At 40.8% G+C, this 6,969-nt stretch overlaps 1 protein-coding gene across 1 annotated transcript in view; it reads left to right on the top strand.

Moving 5' to 3' along the window:
- The first annotated feature begins 84 nt into the window (after positions 1 to 84).
- Positions 85 to 6,969, top strand: part of HECW2 (HECT, C2 and WW domain containing E3 ubiquitin protein ligase 2) — a 153,160-nt gene continuing 146,275 nt past the window's right edge. Inside the window, exon 1 of the mRNA XM_027636741.1 lies at positions 85 to 158. The gene's annotated coding sequence lies outside the window, so the exon portion shown is untranslated. The remainder of the gene's footprint in view (positions 159 to 6,969) is intronic.

Here is a 6,969-nt window from a genome sequence, read left to right as displayed (position 1 = left end):
GTGGGCGCGGAGGGGCCGCCGGCACCGGCGGGAGCCGCAAGGACGGGGTGACTGCGGCCGCCGCCCGGCCCCGCAGCGGCACCGGCACAGCCACAGAGCGGGAGCCGCCCTCGCCCGGGGCCGCCGCGGGCGCGGAGCCGCAGTGCGCGCTCGGCCAGGTGAGTGGGCCGGCGGGATGGGGGACGTGGCACAGCCCGGGGTGGGGGAGGAATGGTGTCCCGGGACGGCTCGTCCTGCGGGCACCGGGCCCGGCGGGGCCGGCGCGGGGCTCTCTGCGAGCGGCAGGTGCGGCCCCGGCCGCGGTGACCCGCGGCTCCGCTCCATCCCCAGCGCCCGCCCTGTCATGCGGGAGGCTCGGGCACCGCGCTGCCGCGGAGACCCGCAGGGTTCCCCTTGGCTAAATTTAAATCGCTTTTGGGCCGTTTAATTATGACCGGTTTCCTGCCCGGAGAAGGCGTTCGGCACTTTGTGTGCCGCTCGTTTCCTCCACGCTTCCCCCCCCCCTCGCCGTTTCGTGTATTTATTTATTTATGCGTAAGGCTGTCCTCTACATTCTGTGTAGCACTGTCCGTGGTGGGGAAGAAAGATCACTGCAGATTTCAAGCGTGTTGTTTTCAAAACAGTGGGGCTTAATGTGTGTTTCTATTCCTGTACGCGCAAAATAATAGCACAATGACAGTGTGGGTTGAGGGAAAAATAGGTTTGCATTCATATTCTCAACCTTTTGTGGATTGTTTGTTGATGTGGAGATCTCATTTTTTCTTAGTACATCTGGGTTTTTTCTTTTAACCTTTTCAGTGCATGTCGCTACAAACCAGGGTATTTAAGTAAAATAAAATTCCTCTTTGGCCTGTATGATGCCAAAATAAAAAGAGTGTGGTATATGTAGTTGGTAATAGTTACATAATTTATTCTTGCATATCTTGTTCCTGGATATGTATCAGGAGCATGGAGGGAATATTTATAACATCTTTTTTTTTTTTTTTTTCCCCTTTTCTGGGATGCTGTGTGGAGGAATCTTTGCACTAGACTACATTGCATTGGAATGTTTGTAAGAGATTCAGCCCTGAATCACTTCTGTACCCAAAATCCCATCGGGGCCTTACCTTGCTTTGCTTTGTCAGTGTTACGGGCTGCCTCCTCTGTGCTCAAAAACTTCTTTTCTAGATTTTTTTTTTTCTTCTACCCCCAACAATTTTCTACTTTTCTTAAAAAAGTAAGAAAATGAGTCAAAGCATTAGAATTAATTCAGTAGTAGTTATTCACAGCACTAAGGTACAGAAAGAAATCTATGTCATGGATGGATTAAAAACCTTCTTCCTATATGTAGGTGAGCTCTTTGCTCAGTTCTTGGACTTCTTTGGAAAAAACTTCCTTATAAGATGATAGTGTATGGTTGCAGCATCGGGGCCATAAGTCATGATTTTCATTATTAGCATATGTAAGGAACAAGCCTAATGGTGCCTTTCAATCAGCGCTGCTGTTCAGGCTCCAAATTTCAAAAAATGTGGTGGTTGCTTTTGTGTCAGCTGGAGCTACCCCAGTGGATGTTAGATGCCAGTCCACGTGTGTGTATCTATCTTTCTGTCCTTACTTACATCACCTTAAATTGGGCTCTGAGCTCATGGGCTCCATGGAGCTCATATGGTTGACTGGAGACGGCTTTTAAAGTTATGCTTGGTAGTAGTTTAGCTTGACAGAATTGAAGTTGAAAAGCTTCCCTTCCGTTCATCTGGCTTTATAAACAGCCTTCTGGTGATGCCAGTGCAGACTTGTGGTTTGTTAGTACTATGGAATTGGTTTGTCTGGAAGCATTTGCCAGGCTCTGCAAGGACCCTCTGCCTTCCTTAAAGACCTTGCTATTTGTTTTTAGAGTCAGTTTATCTAATGTGCGTTTCTATTTGTTTTACACTTCCAATGCTTTTTCAAACCTGGTAGAATTCACAGTGCTACATCTTTAAGAACCTTTGTGATAGTACAGTGGCTGCCAGTCAGGAACAATATACTGTTTTGTCAGATTTCCTGAGAAGAAATCGAATTAAGCAGGATACTTAGGATATTGCATTTACTCCACTGGCTAGTGAAACACCTGTTTGGGTTATGTTACTGAATCATTGAAAATGAGATATAACTATGATAAAATTTAGTATCATGTTCAAAGCCCCTTATTTGAGACTGTATCCAAGAGTGCTACCTTTCATAGTATGGAATGCTCTCAGTAGCTGAACCTGATTTTGTTTCATCCTGCTGTCATCATGCATGGCATGGTCATAGCATTTGTCTTCATATCGTCTGTTGCTGATCTTTGGTTGTGTTTACAGAAGGGGAGAGGCTGGAGTGAAATTACCAGTAGGAAGGGTATTAATTTCATTGCTCAACAGATGGAACTGAATTGAACCTTTTATGCAGAAGTTCTCTAACCTAAAGGGAAAGGAGAGGTAGGTACCCTTGAACCTTGTGAGCCTGTTTTGGTGCTTTGAAGCTAATTGGTGGTATATGAGGTGTTTCTCTAATCATATCAGGGCCCTTTTCAAGATAAGAATGAGAATATTATTTTTTTAATTTGAGTTTAGTATCTAAGAGAGGTTCCATGTAATTTTCATTAAAATTGAAGTAAACTGCATGGTTTAAATCGACAGTGATACAGAGTCCCTGTGATGTCTTTCCCTGGCAGCTTGTTTGAGATCAGTTGGAATATCTGTGATATTGATGTAAAGGTTGAAAAGTACCCATTTCACTGGCAACAAGATAGAAAATGGTGATAAAGCTCTGTGTAGCACGTATGTGTGTTACAAGGGCACGTCTTCATGGGGTGAGATGGCAAGTAGGATGTGATGGTAAAGTACTGTAGTACTTGTAGAAGAGCTTAAGTAAGGCTTTTTAATGTTTTTTTTTTTTTTTTCATGCTTTTTACAGAAACATAGGCATCAGTGCTTGAAATCTGTGTATTTTCCTAAAATTGGTCACATAATTGGAGAAAGTAGCACAGTAGTTGCATGCTCTCTGCTGAGTATTTCGATACAACTTCTGGGTAGTTGTGTTAAAAGACTGCAGTAAGACTGTGAATTCTCCTTGGAAGTGCAAGCCCTGGACTCTTGGAGGTGTAGTCACTCATGTTACAAGTGTACATGTTTCAGTCATCCCTTCCAACACCTCGGAATCCTATTATTTGTTTTGGTAATGTTGGTGTTGGGTTTCCAAGTTCTACTGACAGGATTTATGAATTTTGCTTTCGAAGCAATAGGCTAGTCACATCTCTCTGTGTTACCTGTGGAGAGCTGATCCTTCTTCTCATGATACCTGGTAGTACTGGGGAGAAAATGACAAGTGGCTGGGGCTAAATCTGGTTTGGATTTAGCCATTTGATTGTGCAACTATTTTGTGTTTTGTTGCATTTGCACAGTTTTGTGTCACAGCTGTATTTTTGTATGATTTGGGAGGACTAGTATGCTGATACCAGTTGCTTGATGAAGAATGATACTTGTGTTTCCTAAGTCGTTTAGTAAATTTGCCCTGAAGTATCCAGTTTTGAAAAAAATATACAATAACTATGTTTGAAAGAAGGTTTTGAAAGAGGATCTTTTCTTTGAAGTGTAATTATCAAACTTTCTACATGGCACAATTGCAGCCTGTGTGTGCAAAGCAGTAATAATTGAAATGAATTTGGAGTTCAGTGTGAGTCCATCATTATTTGACCAAAATACCCAGTTAGTACAGTCAAAACAAACATAATGGCTGAAATAGTGCAGTATTTGTCCTTTAGAACTAAGGAAGCACCCAAAAGTGGATGATTGATGGGTCATGTGAGCTGTTTGCTTTTGGGGGGATTAAGGAGTCATTGTGACATAATTAATACTTTGGGGTTTTTTTTCCTTGTATGAGCACAATGTTGAAAATAAAGACTAGGATGTTGAAATAAAAAATAACTGTACTGTTGAGCTAGTGTTTCTTGATGCTGCATTATGAGGTCAGCAGACAAACTGGGGAGTTGTTCATACAGTGTTTTGATTCAGATTTCTCGAAGTGTGTGCCTCCATTCATTCATGCAGCTGTATACACACACATGTAATTTGACTTGTGGACTTTTAGTCATAAACACTTTAATAACATTGTCAATATCCTTATATGCCGTGTATTGACCACTGGAGAAAGACATTAGGTAACAAAAATTAACATTTCCGTAAGAAGCCCACCTAAATATTGCATGAAAAACAGTCAAATGTCTTTTGTTAAGTGCTGTGGTGGCCGGTATCCATTGGCTAGGATCCACTTGAAAAATCAGATTAAAAGTTTTTGGGCTTGACAAATCCAATGTCATTAGTTTAATAATTCCCTGAAGGCTAGTGTTGTAATTAGATGAGCCCAAAGCATGCAGCAGTAAATTTCATTTTCTTCCAGGAATGACCAGCAGCATCTTTAAAAAAAGAAGACATTAACTGATCCTTGTCAGATAGAGTAGCCACAGTATGAACAAAGAGTTTTCCAGGAATAAATGTGACAGCTGAAACTGCATCACCTGATGATGAGTGGAGTGGATCATCCACAGCCTGGTGGGAAGCAGTGAGGCCTGTAAGGATCCTGCTGAAAAAGGGCTCAAAAGTGATAATTCACTGGGTGCCTCATATCAAGGGCATTGGATATTATAGATGCTGAGTACTGGCAAAATAGCAATTAAAAAAATTACAAAACCAGCAACTCCCTTTGGATCCTGATTGTCATAAAAGGCTTATGTCCACCTTGGAGTGATTCCTTAACTCTCTCAAGAGCATGTGAGCTTCCTAGTGCATTCCAGCTTCAAAAGGTGTACTTGTTGAACAGTGTGTTTTCTTTATTTAAGATGCATTTTAAAAAGGCTAATCTGCTTGGTTAATCTTGTTACTCTACTGCATGATTACTGATTTGAGTCTGTTCTGAGCTGGTATTTTGATAAGAGATTTCTCGTACTAGAACTAAGAAGGAGTAGAGATTGTAAATGTATCATCTCTTTAAAATGTAGCTGCATAAAAACCATAATTTATGCTTTTTGGGTCATTGCTCTCATAAAAATGTCTACATTATCTTCATGAACATGAATATTGTTGTCAGGGAAATAACTTCCCAAATACTTGTATTGTGAAAAAAAATTGGAAAATTCCGAATGTAACTGTGGTGTGCTCTCTGAGACTTGCAGACCTTGCTTTGGGATCAGTATGGCTGTGGCTGTATCTGTATCTGAATGGGCTCAGAGCCTGAACTGGAGCATTGTCACAGGGTTGTGGCACTGTTTGGGTGTTAATGGGCTCCTTGGCCTGCTTTGGGCCAGTGTCACAGCCCAAATGGGGCACTGCTCAAGGAAAGCCATGAGATAGGGACTATCCCAAAATAGACTGGGGATGACAGCCCTGTTTTGTGGGAGAAGAACATTTAGCATGTGTGCTCTCCTGCATGGCTTCAACATCTGTTTCCTGGCTTGTTCTGCATACAGGTGCAGATGTAGCCATAGAGATGCTGCTGCACATTTCTGGATAAGAACAAGCTCCAATTGAATGCTGTTTGTTCGGAGAAAAACAAGAACCCACTGCCACTTATGAGAAAGCAACACTTATGGAAGTTTAGTGCACATTGTTGTTTTGTATTTGTGTGTCTGTATAAAAAAAAAAAACATTTACACACACACTTTTTTCATGTAACAACTACCTTCTTATGTTTTGAATAATGCCATTTTGAATAATGCCATATCCAGACCTTTCCAAGATGCCATTAAGGTCTTGTAAGCATATGTAGCAAAGTATCATAACTAGAATGAATGTCAGAGTTCTTGGTTGTCTTGCATGGTATTTTTGTCTCAAATGTTCACCAAATAATCTCTGAGTGTGTAGATATGACACCAATTCTCTGGTTCATTTTCCAAAGGTGTTTTGACTTCCTTGGAAGGAAATAACTTTCAGCAAAATATAACTTTGACAGAGCTCAACTTTTATAAACAAGTCCTATTAACCTGAGTAAGTGTGTGCTGTGAATTTGCTCTGAACCTGGATGATATGTCCTGTGTTGGGCTGTGAAGTGTGACAGATTGATATTTTTCATTATGAAGCTACAGGTTAGTGTAGAGAGCCTCTGAAAACACTGTGGTGCTGCTACACAGCAGCTGTAGATTGTCACGCTCCTTAATGTTCCACAGAACTTTGATAATTCCCACTTCTTGCCTTAGTTTCAGTGTCACATATTTAGTTGTACGTATGGTTTTTGTTCCTGATACTACAGTATATAGGCTTTTTCATTCCTAAAAAGAGAGGTTTGTTTTTTCCTTCTTTAGGCATTGTGTGAAACATACTGAATATTGCAAATTATAGAAGGCTACTTCTTGTAGAGTTGATGTATGGATATCTTTATAATAAATAGTTGAACAAAGTCCAGTTGTCAATCTTGGTGCTCTGAGGTGGGCTAATCGCTGGTTTAAAATGTTATCCTTATTTTCCGTGATTGAATTTGGTTGGGTGTTTTTTTGTTTGTTTAGTGTATTGGGTGTTGTGTTTAATTTTGCCTTATAGTTTTGAGACACTCACTTCCAGTGAAATGCTGTGACTTTTAAAAACTGACTCACTGTTTTGAAAGAGATCTTTACTTTTATATTAAGTTGTTTTGTTTCCTCTTAATTCTGATAATCATACTGACTGTGTGCAAAGGCATGGACTTAAGTGCTAAGGTAAGTTAATAGGTAAAAGGCTATTTTTACCTATATAGATATGCTACAAAGAGGTCTGGTTTTGATTTGCGTTGAGCTTACGATACACTTGCCTCATCTTGATAGGGCAGATCACTAATTGGAACAATTAACTGCCAAGGCTTTAGGAACATGAAGTTGGGAGGTTTTTAAAGCTTGATTACTCTAGCCTCTTTTAAAGCTTGCTTTATGCTTATCTCTGTTTGTAGAGAGTTTGAGGTTCTGTAGACAAAAGAAATATGTTCAACACCTCTTGGCATAAGCTT

This window comes from Corapipo altera, unplaced genomic scaffold (genome assembly GCF_003945725.1).
Source record: "Corapipo altera isolate COAL_440 unplaced genomic scaffold, ASM394572v1 45, whole genome shotgun sequence".
Lineage (NCBI taxonomy): Eukaryota > Metazoa > Chordata > Aves > Passeriformes > Pipridae > Corapipo > Corapipo altera.
This window is presented reverse-complemented; position numbering and strand designations above follow the sequence as displayed.